The 17,040-nt window shown below is 34.7% G+C and overlaps 1 protein-coding gene across 1 annotated transcript in view; it reads right to left on the bottom strand.

Moving 5' to 3' along the window:
* The window catches only part of LOC106477804 (protein trapped in endoderm-1-like), a 48,791-nt gene extending 32,813 nt beyond the window's left edge, over positions 1–15,978 (bottom strand). Inside the window, exon 1 of the mRNA XM_013938334.2 lies at positions 15,157–15,978. The gene's annotated coding sequence lies outside the window, so the exon portion shown is untranslated. The remainder of the gene's footprint in view (positions 1–15,156) is intronic.
* Between the last annotated feature and the right edge of the window lie 1,062 nt (positions 15,979–17,040).

Genomic DNA, 17,040 nt, shown 5'->3' with positions numbered 1-17,040 from the left:
AATCTAAATTTTCACCGTGCAACGCCGGGTAACTCAGTTAGTATCTACTATTAAACCACTTTCAGGCGAGGAATCGCTAATTAGGCTTAGCAATCAAGAAAGTACTTTAAGCTAACAAAAAATTACGTAATAAATAGACCAAAACAGACAATAATTTTATCCTAAAGATGAACTAAATAGACTTATTAATAAAACAGTCTATATGAATTGCAAGTTACACTTGAAATTATAAAACAAAGAGCAGTCAAGGGATTTAGAAATATCAGGGAAAGTAATCGCTCGAGAGGAACAGACTGATTTTTTAAGTTTCTTCGGCCATATGTATACATTGATTTCCTACCATCTTATTTTGCGCCCTCACCGAATTGAACAAAAAATATCATTTAAAGTTGAATTAAACACTTATTTCAAAAATATATATTCTTCAATCTTTACTTTAACCTTAGACATAGTTTTCCTTCCAAAACAACTACTTTTATTTTCAAGTATCTAATTTCAAGTATAATACACCTACTTACAGTAACACATCTTATTGACGTCACTTGCCTTAAAAGTCATATGATTTTGAAAATACTTTTATTTTTAATCTATTTACTGTATAGAATATCCGTACTTTAAACCACGCATGTCTTATGAAAATATTAAGTTTGACAAGTAATTGCATAAAAGGTCACCAAAAATCTACTTCACATTCACTCATGAAAGATATTCGTATTGGTTATTATCATTTGTCTACTTCATTTTTTATGAATAAAGAATATAAAAGATAAAACAGCAGTAAAACGTAAAGGGAGTTCAACTGGTTGTGTTATTTTTCATATGTAACCTAATAGTAAGTATATTATTTCTGACCGAGTATGACAATTCCATATGGCCAGGCCTGATATGGCCATTTGACAGCTCTGGCAAATACCAAAAAAGCCGGTACTTTCAACCGTTGTTGAGCCAGTCCTCCAAATACGAGATACTTTCTTACAATTTGCATATTGTGTCTATTTTGTTTGATCACATAGCAAACACTTCAAACAGCTCACTACATTAAAAATCTCACATAAGGTAAAATAAATAAATACAGAGTGAACCTGAGTAGCCTTCACTTTCAGCAATTTTGATTAAAATAGACTGCAGTCCATACCCACGCTAGTAGTGACTTCTTACTAATCTTGGGACAATCACGGTGCAGAATGTTGGGTCCGGTTACCACATGACAAGAAATCAGTTAGGTTAAACAAGACAAGAAAACTTGATTAATTAGTTTACAAATTCACAAATACGAACAATTGTTAACGTGCCACACTGTAGATCCATGGTATTACAAATTCACAAATATGGACAACTGTTAGCGTGCCACACTGTAGCTCGGTGGTATTACAAATTCACAAATATGGACAATTGTTAGCGTGCCACACTGTAGATCCGTGGTATTACAAATTCACAAATATGGATAATTTTTAGCGTGCCACACTGTAGATCCATGATATTACAAATTCACAAATATGGACAATTGTTAGCGTGCCACACTGTAGCTCGGTGGTATTACAAATTCACAAATATGGACAATTGTTAACGTGCCGCACTGTAGATCCATGGTATTACAAATTCACAAATATGGACAATTGTTAGCGTGCCACACTGTAGCTCGGTGGTATTACAAATTCACAAATATGGACAATTGTTAGCGTGCCACACTGTAGCTCCGTGGTATTACAAATTCACAAATATGGACAATTTTTAGCGTGGCACACTGTAGCTCCGTGGTATTACAAGTTCACAAATATGGGCAATCGTTAGCGTGCCGCACTGTGGATCAGAGGTTCGTGCTCCGCACTTTGGTGCCATGGGTGCATTGCATGATCGATCGGTCAAATCTCACTACTCAATCAGAGTTATCCACAAGTTGGCGGTGGGCAGTGTTGACTAGCTGCCTTCTCTCTAATCTATCGCTTCAAGATTAGGGATGGTTAGTGCAAATAACCCTCGACTAGTTTGGTGCGAATTTTCACAAACAAAAGTTTACATTCAACTACTTTGCCCGTCTTAATACACATCGGCTTACCGTTTTTTTGTTGTTGTTGTTTTAATAATCTCCCAAAATAAATCATCGGTGATCCTGCTGTAAAGAAACATTTCTTCTCAAGGATGGAACTAACTGCAAATGGATGATCTACTGCGCGGAACAAAATGTTGTGTTTTGCTCAGTCTATTGGGCATTTTCTAAGAGTTTTGTAACAAAGTTATTTATGAAAGAAATGAAACACTGAAAGACATATCCACCAGGAAATAGAAGAACGGGAAAAATGTCATGAACAAAGGCCGTGCAGAAGCTTAATTGTTGAAGGCCAGAAGTTAAGTTATCGATAATTTATTATTCCATAATCAAATGTCTGTTCACTGAGAAAAATTGCAGAAGATGCGGAAGGTACTGGGGTGAATGAAAGTCAGTGTAAATGTGATAGTTAAGTAAGAACTTAGCCATAAAGGAAAGAAATCAGAAGCTTATACAATTAAAGGGATTTCCTGTAGATCATGACATCTTGTTTGGAGTTTGTTCTACTATTTAGCAAATACGACGTTTGTCTGCAAAAAAACGTAAGCGATTATACAGAAGAAAAAACAAAAAGTTACATTCCTCGAGAGGAAAGGGCAGGGGACCACTCAGATCTTCTCTCTTATGAAGCAGTTAATACTGTTATCGAAACAATTCGACGGTTTATTCACGAGACTGTTGCAAATAAGGTGAGGAAAGTTGAAATGACTTCAGTGAAAATTACATATCTCAGGGTGTCGCTTCAAAATATCAGTTGTCTGTTATCATTCGGTATATAACAGATCACATTCATGAGAAGCTCCTTGCACTAGTAGATCTTCAGCTGGAGAATACTTGTTTAAGTTGCTAACGTAGGTTCTCAAGTCCTGCAAAATTAACATTAAAAATGCACTGGCAACTTTACTGATGGAACAGCAAAGATGCAAGGACAATATAAAGGCTCCATTGCGTGGCTGTCAAGAGTCCCCAGATCAAATTCATGTTCAGTGCTATGCACACGTAATAAATTCAGTACTGGCAGTTATTACAAAGGTTTGTGATTGCATTCAGTTTGATGAACGACATCGCAGTGTTTATTCGGGAGTCATGGCAACAGACGAATGAATGAGAAAATATTAACCAGGACACTCACCATCCAAGACTTTTTATGATCGGCGACACTCGTTCGTGATTTTGTGGTCTAAAGATACAGCACTGAGGTAAGTATATGGATTGTTTTAAAAACAGAGTCTGCTTTATTCGTTGACTTTATTGTCACAGTAGCCAGTATTTAAGAAGGCCAGAGATCTAAATCTGACGTGTGCGTGGAGGTTATAGTTTATAAAGAATTGCTACTTTAACATGAAACAATTGTCACAGCTTAAATTTTCATGCATATATTTGAATTAACTTCACCATTTTCAAATTACTTCAAAACTAGCAGAATGATTCTCTTAAAATATCATAATTTGGTAACTGGGTCCCACAGGACGAACTCAAAATCTTTAATAGATATCTTGCTGCTGTTAAAAAAGCTGCAAATGATTTTAGAATGAACACAAGATAAGCTGCAAGAATTGGAGGATTGTGAACTTGAAGTATAGGTCACTCCGCCTGAAAATAGAGTACGGAAGAAGAAGAAGAAACTCATGGCACACGAGTCCGCTCATGATGAACAAATATCTGGTACTATTACAGCCTGTAGGATTCAAGTCCAAATCGCAATCCTCGACACAATTAAGAGAGCATGTGTCGTCGTTTTCTCTCCAGTGGGATATTCTCTACTGATCTATTTGTCTGGATCCAAAAAAACATTTCTGAAATAAGAAACTACGAGTTTCAGACACTAGAATAATTAAACAAACGTTTGCTCAAGTTTGACGAGAAAACCACAGTGGAAAATTTACGATGTAAATTTCAGTCTAACGTTGTACTGGGACAAGCTGAAAAGATTAGTACCAAAAAAATACATGGTCAGAATGGCAACCGAAACATCAAGGGAATAGAAGAGTAAGAGCTGCGATGAGGATATAGAAATGGAGCTGGTAAATACGCCACAAGATGTGTAAGAACTGTGCTATACGCTTCTATCACATCCTGTGGCGATACAAGTTTTTGACCGATGCCTCTAACGCGATTAGCCTGACCTGCAAGCTTCTACTGCGTACCTTTCACGTAAGTTGTTACCTGTGAAAGAAGCTTCTACTGCGTAACTTTCACGTAAATTGTTACCTGTGAAAGAAGCTTCTACTGCATACCTTTCACGTAAGTTGTTTCTTGTGAAAGAAGCTTCAACTGCGTACCTTTCACGTAAGTTGTTTCTTGTGAAAGAAGCTTCTACGGCGTAACTTTCACGTAAGTTGTTTCTTGTGAAAGAAGCTTCAACTGCGTACCTTTCACGTAAGTTGTTTCTTGTGAAAGAAGCTTCTATTGCATACCTTTCACGTAAGTTGTTACCTGTGAAAGAAGCTTCTACTGCATATCTTTCACGTAAGTTGTTACCTGTGAAAGAAGCTTCTACTGCGTACCTTTCACGTAAGTTGTTTCTTGTGAAAGAAGCTTCTACTCCAAGTTGATCAAGAAGCGACTGAGGAGTAATGTATCGGAGGAGCTTGGAGTCATTCATGCTAATGGTAACAGACAAATGATGTTTTTTTTATGGGAATTGAATTGGAGAGAGTAATCGAGTTCGAGAAAGAAGTGAATTCCTGCTAATCTGCTCACCCCGTAAAGTAATTAACCACTATTTTCTTACTTGTATAACTTGTTGCCTATAGGGTTCTATGTTACAATCAGTCGGTATAGAAGTGTACATGTAAAAAGACTGATTTATTGAGTTTACTAATCTGAAGAACGAAGCAGGTCTTATCTTAAAGTATAATAATTTGTTTTCCCATGATAAACAAAAAATTTTTGACAAAAAAATGCGTTTTTGTGATTAGACTAGCACGTCAAAATTGAGTCCCTTCAGCCACATTACATACATATATCAGTTAAATGCAATGTTCTTAATTTACTCATTAACTATTTTTAAGCAAGTCGGAACCTACCAAACCATAAACTAATAAAATAAATATAAACAAATGAACTAAAGTAAATAAACGAACTCACTGTGCATTGTATTCCAAATATATATGTTTATAGGTCTCTTGTGGCGTATGTTTACAGAAAACACTAAAAAAAAGTTACTGTACAAGAAAAAGAGTTTGGTTTTAGTTCACTCTTTGCTACTGATTTTTGTCAAAACTCATGTTTTTATGCACACCCGAACCTATATAAGCTCTTTTCTAAAGTATTTTTATATAAAGTTAAAGCTACGCAGCAATCAAATAAAAGAGAGGAATATTGTGCACATTGCAGAAGTGACATCTGTGTTTACACAAACATATTTAAAACAAATTTAATCAGCGGTAAGCTTACGGACACATACAACTCTAAAATCCTAGGTTAGATAGCCCAATGCGGCTATGCTCTATATCAAACAATATCCGCAAATTCTGCACCCCTTCGTGGTAATGAGTATAGACGCCACAGCCTCACTGTGGGCCAAGTAAGTATTAAAATGTCAGGGTCCATTTTTAGTCTTAGTTCTAACATTTTAATAATTACTATTACAGACTGTGTACTGCTTTTAAGCTAAATTTTACCTTTCTAATACACGATATCCTGGTATATTTGTAACGACACCTGGAGAGAATGAGACCATTTTAAAATTTTCTGGTTGTTATAACTACTGAAGTGTTCTCTTTACCTTAGCTGAGGACCTAACTGAAACAGATAAACAAGGGCACAATATTTTTGAATTTTTTGCCACTGCATGTTAATCTGCATATTATCAACTGGTTCCTCTTCGTTTTTCAAAAACAGACAAGCTCATTATATGAAAAAAGTGATGATATGATCTTTAATATGTCAATGTGAAAAAATTTTGGAAGAAATATTGTTGTTTTTTCGTTTTTTTAACATCTTTCCCGAGTTTGACAAGAACACGATATATCGAACAGCCTACATCGCTGTCAACAGTTAATAATAGAGTGCGTCATTCCAACTCCGCGATACTTGAACCATAAAAATCTCGAGAAGCATGAAGGTTAGGACAGAAAACTAAAACTGAACTTGTGCTAAACTGATTTTGACATGTGTATATTGACACAGTGTCTTAAGATCAAAGTTCATCGAAGTATTTTAGACATGCAGACCACCCTGTCCTCAGATTTTTTTATTTTTTCAGGAGAGAGAATTTGGATCCCTAAAATAATATACAATCAAAACAACTGTGTATTAATTCCACATTATCTCTGGATACAACTTTTCACTTCGAATTTATTCTTGTTGCGGATTTGTGCAAATTTAGAACATAGTCTTGCGAGTTTTTGAGGAAATAAAATGGATTACCACAGAAAAACTGGCACCCATAAGTGAGGCCTGAGGACAAGCTTTGTTTGCAAGAGAGGAAGAATGTGGTAATTTGAGGTGTCCTATTTGTATTTTGTAGTTGTGGTAAAGCTATCCATTGCCCGTATCTCTGTTAGAACTAGAGATCATGGGGAAGGCAGCTAAACGTTTGACTGTTAATCTTATAACACATGGACAGCTTAATGGGCTGGGAACATTTTTTTTGGTATCACAGAAGCTCTTAAATTCAGATTTGTACCGTAAGGTCAACCGCACACTACTTGAGTTGTTAAAAAAAAACTGTCTTGCTAGCAACTGCTAGTGCGTTAACCCTTTAAGTCACTTGGCAGAACAGGCGTCTGGTTAGCCTTAAGACTTCGCTATTTTTTAGGAAACACCATTTTTGTATACTGGGCCAATCTGCACTGTCTCGAATAGTAGTTTTGGAAGGTTTGGATTTTACATTTTATCTTTGGGTTGAGCAAACCTGTATAGTCAACTCGTCTTTGTTTTCTTTTCTTTTTTATAGGAATCTAACCCCGCCGGTTGCGAGCGAGAGGTCCTGCTTTCAATTCTTACACTCTAGAGACACAAAATTACGAAAACCGTTTGTATGATACGATGAAATAAATACGCTGGGAATACTGAATAGTAGAAAAAAAAAGTGAAATACATTTGTAAAAAGCTTAAAAACTCACGATAAATTGTGAATAAGTTGCTATATTTATATTGCATCATGTCGGTAAAACCTATACGCGTAATATCAAATCATTTCCTTGTTAATATTAAATTCCGACCAGAGCAAACTACCTACTTTGAATATTAGTTACACTGTACCTGATATTGGTAACAAGTATAGCTAATTAAATACACATTTCGTACATTCTTACTTATAAAGATTATAATGTATTGTTTCATTAGTTGGGTACCCTCGCTGTTAACGACATTTTCGACCATACTCCCACCGATATATCAGCCAACTTGAAAGAGGAGGTTAAAAATTACAGGCTATAAGAAGGTATACTTATTAAAAGGTAGTGATAACATGCTAAGCCAAACTAGAGTTCATCTGTTAAGTAAAGAGGCTTGTTTGTTAAATCGACTCCTTTGATTTTATCTTGCAAATATATTTCAATATTACATGGTATGTACACCCATGTAAACATGCTTGCGTGCTAGAGTGTGTGTGTGTGTGTGTGAGAGAGAGAGGGGGTTAATGAAAGTGTAAAATTCTGAATACTTTAAAAAGTTAAAGACTAACAAAATGAACGTAGAGGTGTACGAGGAAAATACTTGGATATATATATATATATATCGAGTGAGGTATATGATTGCTATGTGTGTATGTATATAAAGAGTATGAGCCTACTGAAGTTATTAAACTACATGAAAACTATTCCGACGCCTCCAATTCTCCAGCACTTCATTCTTACCTCTGTAGCACTCAGTGAACTAAAAAGGTCACATGAAGCTGCAAGGAAACATTAACTTCCAATAATGCCGCAAACGAACAAATTTTCCTTCGCTGTTTGTCAGTCCATTTAAACACTCTTAGTATGCTGGGAAGACTTAACGAAACGTTTCAACTCTGCAGCTTTCAGATTAGTACACGCCAACGAAAACAGGAAGTGCTTAAAAAAAAAGTCATTAGATGTACAAAAAGAATGATACAACTGTTACTAGTTGCAGGGAATGAATTCAATCTTAACTTTTCATTCACCAGACCATGCGTAGGAAGAAAGAGTCTAAGAACGCTTGTTATCTATGTTCAGATATATTATCAGGTATCTTCTTTCCTGTAACGGGAGTTTTTATTGGTGTCACCCTCCGAATGGCGGTGTGCCCTTGACGTGTACATTTTCCAAGCATATCAGTATAAGCCTTTTCGAAAAACCTGGCTCACTAACGACTTCTACCAGTACCTTATAATGTATACATATAAACAACTCGACTAAACACCGGTGTCATATTAAAATGTTCTTTAATTACATGATCCAAATTGGGTCATTAAAGTACTTGTACGTGTCGATGACAACCATATTCTCAAACTTAACTTTTCTTTCAAGATGACAACATAATATAGTTTGTATTTTAATAACACTAAAAACTGGCGTTATTATTTAAATAAAGTGTTAATATGTTCATAATATATATATATACACACACAAGCATACAATATAATTTATAAGGGAATGTTTGAGCAAGACCCCTTGAAGTTTTTTTACCCTATGTAGCAGATCCTATGTCAGTCTTTCTGTCTACACATTTCTGTGTTTAAAGTTGACAAAAGTGGCATTACTGTGTTTCGACAAGAAACAGCTCAACTAATGGGCGAGTTAATGTCGTGGTTTCTTGCCATGTGTTGAGATGTGTGAGTCAGTGGGAATAGTGTCAGGTTAATTTTCATAAGAACCAACGTAATGTAAGAGGATACTCAAATAGATAAACGTAATATGATTTCGCATGTAGTTTTAAAAATAAAACTGTTGTTCTTTCTTGAAATTAAACATTTTCTGTACTTCTAGATCCTCCCAAAAGATTCTTCTCTGTCCACTATATAAATAATGTTTGATGTCAAACTGTAAAAAAAGGGAAAAAAAAAGTTTAAATTCTTTATTATTAAGTTATTAATGGTAATTTTTATAACATAGATTGAACAGGAAGTGTCCTGACAGTATATATATACGGTTCTTTAAATCAAAACATTTTGCACATCTTGCGTATTATGAACACTTAACAGTGAATACGATTATTTACCGAAGACAAGTGGAAGACTCAGTGAAAAACTATGAAAGACTCTTCAAACACTTGCTTGACTGGTAAGTTATCCATGATATAGTGAACGCGAGCTACCAGTCTTTTTCATTAAAGTTCGATTTTTTTTTCAGAAGTTAAGAGCACTTGCGTTGACAGATAACTTTGTATCGCTGTTTATAGGCCTTTTCTAAAAGCTGTGCATGGGCAATAAAGAAAAAATACACTTCTCCCCCCCCCCCCAAAAGCATTTATGCCACGTAAAATTAAATGAATATTACGCGTATGCGGATGGTTTTGTAGCATTCGGGTGATTTTGTTTCTTCCATTATTTCTACAATTTGAGACAACAATACTATTTAGGATTATCATTTATTGGTTTATGATTAAGAGTAAACTGCACAATAAACTGCTGGCCCTTGTTCCTTATACTGTGAATGATCATTTTAATGAGAAATACCTTTTTTGGTGATCATGAAAATAGTTATACAATAATTTAGAAAATAAAGAATGTTTCTGTTATATTGGGTGGAAGTAAATTATAAAACATTAAAGTAATGACATATCATTCACAAAAATATCGATGAATCAAAAAAATAAATTCTCCACGTTATTTAGCTGCAAATAATATATCAGGCAAATTGTATGTAACACTTGATTTGAAACATCACACAGGCACCTTCATATTGGAATATTGCAGAGTTAAGTCTTAACCGGAAATATCCCAACTTTTCAGAACACGTATTCACCGTTAAACAATTCTAGAGCTTCATATTAGATAGTCCAAAAAGAATGCCCCCAAAATCGTTTGCATAAATACTTTTTACCCGATCTGGAAATATAAAAAAAAAAACACTTTGGTTTCTGTTTAAATTTATTGAATTTAAAATATATTAATTCAATTTATCAAAGTTTTCCATTGCTTTACAAGTTGTGTTAACTAACTACGATATGTTATATTATGTTACTTTCAAGTGGCTGTGTAATTTTTATGTTAACAATAAGAAGCTCTCCCCCCTTTCTCCCGGTGGCTCACCGGTAAGTGTAAAGACTTATAACGCTAAAAACCGGGATTCGATATCTGTAGTGGATACAGCACACATAGCCCATTGTGTAACTTTACGTTTAACAACAAGCTATTTTATCTGATTTATATTTGCCTAATTAAAAGAATGAAAATACGGATGTTCAACAACATTTTCTAAAGACAAATTGGTTCTGTAGTCTCCAAACATCGACTTCTCATTGTTTTCTTCGTTATTTCACTCATATTTCAATTTACTTTGGAATTTTTAATTGTGTTTTTGACATTCTGAATTTAAATGTTTGTACAATGAAACGTTCTATTTATTTCTGGAAAAATCTGGGTTTGAGTTCCAATCAGATTATGCACGATGTATTTGCCCTGAAACATAGTACCCGACACAACTTGAAAATGGTGCCAAATCCCACATGCTTGCATGTATATATTTACATGTGATGCAGTTTGATTTAGGGCTAGCCTGACCTTGGTAATTCATTTTTTGTGCAAATATGTTTTCCTCAACTGTAAAGGTAGTGTAAAATGGTGCGTGGAATAGAATATATAGTGATAATCATTTAATTTCTCCTTTGTCTGATTGCATAGGCCTGCGAATTTCAACTTTATAAAAGTTGTTTTGGTTTTAATAAGAGATTTTCCATAATTCAGTTATGCAGATTTCGAAAATATTCATTTTTTTCCTATCACGTAAGGATTTTTTTGCATACAAATCGGGAAGAAAAATAACTTGTATCAAATTATTTCGTTTACCACAATGAACGTTTATTTATTCATTCATTGTTATTACTATTATTATGTTTGTTAACAAAAATTCAAACAAACTAAAGAAAATGGATGAACGTTGATGTCAAACGAATATGCATCATCATTCATCCCGATTTATGTGTATGAAATTACGTCTTTTAGTCTAAAAATTACGTGTTGTGGTCTTGTGTATTGCATTATGACGTTTTGTGAAAAATCTGTACGTGATGGAGAAAAATGGACATCACTTTCAGATTCAACATACAGTAATTATTGTAGGACATGTAAAACTTAAGACAGTAAAACCATCGCAGGCCTGTGTTATCTATACATATCGATTAGCTGTTGTTCCGAAACAATTGTTATCATAATGTCTATGGGGTTTCGAGTCCGTTTTATTTCACCATATAGTAACCAAAGTTTAGATATGCGAATAACGTTCGTCTATTCGAGGCTCATCAGAACTGCTGTTAAAGATAAAGTAAATCATACTATTGTTGTTGGAGTTATTGCTCATGTTTGCATTTGTAATTATGCTACGAGATAGTTTATGACCGTCTGTCAATTTTGTCGGTTCCAGATTGGGAAAATATAAGAGATCTAGTTTTTCCACTACACAGTCAGCACACAACAGTTTAACACATTTTTTGTCATTAGAGAACACAAATGGTTGGTTTTACTTTGAAAATTACCTTTTACTCTCTCAACATTTAGGCTCACGTAATGAAATTTGCCTTGTATTTCCCCAAATGCAAAACTCACTTCCTCTTCACACACACTAAGAACGTAAAAATTCGTAAACTGTATTAAAGTATGCTCTGTTTGTAACGTCTGGCAGAATCATTTATTTTAAAATTATTGCCAATACTAAAGTAGAAGTTTATTCCAAAGAAAGTTAAATGGTAGATATACAATTATAATTAGTAAAACACAATCGATAATTTCCCTTGCTGGTGAAAATTCTTTTGACTGCTAACCATATTGTGCTTGTGAACAGTGCCAAGAAGTTAATAAATGTAGTCCAAAAAAAAACAAAAAACAAGTCTATGAATCAAAATCCTGATGATGTGCCTAAATCATTTAAGTACGGTAGTACTTAATAGTGGGAATAGTGACGAAACAAAATGGCGGCCATAAAAAAAATCGCCCGTTTAAAACCACCTTTAAAATGTCCGAATATTAACAATGACTATTTCGCAATATTGGCTAAGCAAATCTAAAGCTTATCGTACTTATAAAGCAGTCTAAATTGTTATACAAGTGTTTTTGAAGTGAATTAAAATTTCACTATTTCAACGAATTTTCTTTCATCCAACGAAGTGACTTTTCCAGATAAGCGTACAGAAAAAATGACGAACGTTATCGCTCTAATTCTTTCACAGAACTCTTCCGTCTTGGGCCCCAATGATTCCTTTCTTGTATCGAAAGATATACAATAATGTGTGTTTGTGTATATATATACACACCTACCTACCTACTTTGGCTCAGATAAGCAATTATAGTGATCTGCCAAAGTAGGGATAAAATTTAAATAACTCAGTTTTTGCAATTTTGAATTTCTATATTACTATAGCTAGCTAGATTACGTATATATCGATCCCTAGTTATCTGTATAAAATTAATTATTATTTTTATTATTAGACTAGTATAACTAAACAGACTCAAGATCAGGGGTATTTTGGAGGAAGGCAGTCAATGTTTAATGACTGAGAGTGTATCCAAGGGTCATGTTGATAGAATGAACATCCTCAATTCAGCTCCTACATTCGAGTCCTCATACGTACATCCAGGCTATTAATTTAAAACGTATGACATTAAATTGCAAAATAAGGCTAATCGTCAGCTGCGCATGCCAAATAGTATTTTAAGGAAAATACTATCATAACCTGACTGGGGCTCAAACCCAGGTTTTACAAATTACAGACTCCAGATATCTTAGGATTAGTCCTAAAAATGTTCAATGCGCAGGCAGTTTTTTATTGCTCGATCCTCATATAATGGGCATGGGCGTTCGCGGGTGGGGGTGGCAAGAGTGGGCACTCCCCCCCCCTGGTAAATGAGAAACGTAATTCTTTCTTTATTTATTCAACATAGGTATACGAATTTTTTGTTCAATTCACAATTTCACACTAATTTGCCCCTCCCTAAAAAAATGTCCGTGGACGCCCCATTGTAATGGGCTATTTATCTAAGCTGACATATTGGAGTTGCTGAAACAATCATTGATCGTCTTAATAACGATCCAGGCATCTGTAATATATCTAACTGAAAATACTGTGAAGCAAGTGATAATGGCTTTAAAAGACTGCGAGGTCATCTTAGAATATAAATGTTGAAACAATTAATCCAAATGTAAATAACTACAATCTGATAAACTATCAAAATCTAATGATAAATGTTCATGTATTGCATACTCTAATACCATTCTTTCTGTTGTGGTTTTATAAACTATATCCAAAGAAATAATACAAGTACCATTATTCCACAAACACTTGCGGTTTTATGCACATACAACGCAATGGGGCCCCGAGGCAGCAAGGGGGCCCTTGCAGTCATGCCTCAGCTATATCGCGTGTTTGAACTCACTTGGCAACAAGTTAAAAGTAATTTCCTTCTCTTTCATTGGTTTTTAATATTAATACTAAATCTAAAATAAATTCTAACTTTCAAATTTTATAACTCTGAGCAACTGTTTGTTGCGATTAATATAGTACATTTGGTTATCAAATTATCAATACAAAGCGAAGTTGTTGCCCAGATTGAATGTTATTGTATTATAGCATACGTAGTACTATTGAACAGGGATACAAGGTCCCCGGAATCGACCTTCGAATCGGTCACCGCGGGATAAACGCCGCCACCGACTTAATTATAAATTAAACTTTCATTAACCGGATAATAAAAATGTTTAAGTAAACATTTTACGGAGTTTAGTACAGGATGTTCGGCCATCACGTATTCTGGGCTTGAGCACACAGGTTGTCATACATGTATGATAGGTAACACCTAAGCCTTCCCCTGTCTTTCGTATCCCAATTCACAATATAGGCCTATTCAAACGTCTCAAGTCTTGCTTCCTCCGCCATTTTGCTTCCAGGGAGGGCCTGTGGTTAGCATTCCGGACTATGGAGCCGAAGTTCTATGGTGCACAGCCGTTAGAGAGAAAAACAAAACAAAAACACCGCGCTCCGCTCTTTGGGGCCGTGGGTACGTCTTAAGCCAAGGGTAATAGCCAAATCTCACTATTCGATTATGGTAGCGAGAGAGATGGTGATGTTGACTAGCTGCCCTCCCTCAAGTAAATCACTTCAAAATTTCAGACTGTCAGTGCCAGCAAAGATATGGAGATAGCACTTATAAGTTATAAACTTAACCTTGCACGAAATCCAAACAAACAAACAAATAAGCTCCCTGGAGAGCAATAATAATCTCGCTTGGCCATTATCAGCACAATAATGATTCACTAATAAATAAGTACGGAAAAAAATTAGAGTCTGTTATTTGAAGAAAACAAGAAAATTACAAGAATAAACTGCAATGAATTAAAGTGCAAACAGGGTAATGTGGTACATATACTTAAGCCTACCTCTTCCAGCGTTATCAGTCTATTTCACCACCTTGTCATGCCGTATGAAAAGGCACGTGACTTTTTACTGCTATGGAAACGATTTTTTACAGCGGTATAAAAGTTTATACCATGACACAAAACAAAACAAAAATCTGAATAAAATCGACAAATCGAAGTTACATTACAAAAACTATAGAAAATCAAAATTACAATAAAAAAGCAAAATAAAATAAGAAATTGATGCTCACTTTGGGATTTTGTATCTGAAACTAGAGCCTAGAGGTGGACCAGAACAGTATCATTTATTTTAGTTTTTTCTATTCTTACTATAGTCTACAGGTGGGTTAAAACAACATCTCTTTTTGTTATCATTGTTGATATAATATCCCAATAGTAGACTTCACTCGTTTGTCCAGTTTTCATTGGTAATGTTATAGCATATAAGTAAACTACAACCATACTGCTCGTTTTCTTTTTACTGCTAATCTTATGGCCTATGTTAGAACAATAACTGTAGAAAAAATTAGTGTACTAATACAATGCAAACTACAAATACAACATATTGCTTTAACTCTTAGATTTTCAAAGGACTAACAATTAATACGTGAAAAGTAAATAAGAACATACTATTTTATCCAATCTTCGAAACTTTTCAATAAAAGAACACTTCTCACGTTCTGCCTCTCAAAGTCTAACACAAGCTGTGACAAAGGAAAGATGAGTTGTACTAGCAGAAGTTCGCAAGAATTAAAAGAATAGTCTTCTAGATTCTGCCCCCTGATACTCGAAATCGAATATATAAAATGGCACAGTCAACATTGCCAGTATATTGTTTCCTCAACTTCAAGGATGTGCAAAGAGTAACTTCGCATGCTCATGTCGTTTTAGATGAATTTAGCCTCCGTTTTCGTAATAAAAGAAAAAAACTGCGAGGAAATTACAAAATGTAGAAGAGAACAAAACTGGTAAAACAGTCATCAAATTAAAATAAGCTTATTGATGAATATGAAAACGATGTTTCTGGCAACAGTACTTCATCAGGCTTCTAGTGGGTCTATTGTACTTTGTCTAACACGAGTTAAGCTTCCTGTAATTTCATTCAACAAAATTCAAAAACACGCTTGCCGCACAAATTATTCCACACTTAAGTTCCTTACACAGCATACGTTTACAGGTACATTTTTTCTTTGCATGCAACAATTCAAAAACCAAATTATATTCAAGTTCTAGCTTATCGAAATTACTTTCTAACAACTTGTGGGAATTGAACTTCAAAAGAGAAAAAAAAAGATCAAATATGAACTTGATTTTTGTTCTGTTAAGTAAACTCAGGTATAGAACTTATACGTTCAATCAGCTGAACTGGAAAGGACGTAAGTTTAGCGTTTTACCAAGCGTTTCTACACTTTACTCCTGGTGGTTGCTCACGCATGCAGCAGCTCGGGTTCCAAATAAAACGTGCTGTTTTTATGTCCTTTATATTTGATGTTGCTTCCTCTGCTTCAGCTGGAAAGCTGAATAGAACTACGCATGCTCCATAATTTGAAAACTTACGAAGAACACACGTGTTGTTTCAGAGTAAATAAATTTATTCTAACGGCATATCAGAAAATTATAAACCTCTGTTTCACCCACACATATCAGAGACATTACTGACAGGCTTCTAGAAGTTAGTTACCTAAACTAACCTATTTATTTTTAAACACGCTGAAAGCTTTCAACTTTATTGTTTGAATAGACTTAAAAGCATAAAAACTGGCTACAAAAGTGGCTAATACACGTCTTATTAAATTTACTTTTGAATACATAAGACGATTTTGAAAGTTAAATGACTTCGGTAAATGTACAACATTTTAAAACTTTTCGTTGAAAACAAACTAATAACATTTCCCAAACTCGTCCTTGAACAAGAGAATCAAAAAAAAAAAATAGAGGGTAATTTTTAATGGTTTAAAAACGAGTCGTGTAATTTTTAAACTGTACGTGACGTGAACCAAAAATTACGACTTTTACGTTGACGGATTTTTTATGATTTTTCATTAAATAAAATTATTATTCTGTTATATTTCGAGAAAGTGGAACTTGGTTCATTTCACACTCATTGAGGTAAAACGAGTTAAAATAATGAAAAAGGATTAATATCTTGAATTTTATCTTACCATCAAAATATGCCTAAATGAATATGTTACTCAAAATTGTGTTTCAATGTACACTGTGCTTAAGAAGAACTATAATTATTGTGACAATGTTGTACACGAATAGGGATTTTAAAACTGCCGAAACGCACGTTTAAACAGCACTCGAATTGTAGAAGAAAAAAAAAAAAGTTAAGAAGAGGATTTTGTTTGTTTGTTATAGTAGTTTCGTATGGTGTTTCTCACACCTCCAAATTGTTTTGGAGGTGAGTATCCGTGAGTGGGACTGGCGTCCTAGTCCGAACACTGGGTGAGCATGTTTTGGTGTGACGGGGATTCGAACCAGCGACCCTCACATTGCGAGTCGAGCGCCCTA

The sequence above is a fragment of the Limulus polyphemus genome, unplaced genomic scaffold, assembly GCF_000517525.1.
Source record: "Limulus polyphemus unplaced genomic scaffold, Limulus_polyphemus-2.1.2 Scaffold169, whole genome shotgun sequence".
NCBI lineage: Eukaryota > Metazoa > Arthropoda > Merostomata > Xiphosura > Limulidae > Limulus > Limulus polyphemus.
The sequence above is the reverse complement of the archived record's forward strand: the minus strand, read 5'-3'. Positions and strand labels throughout refer to the sequence as shown.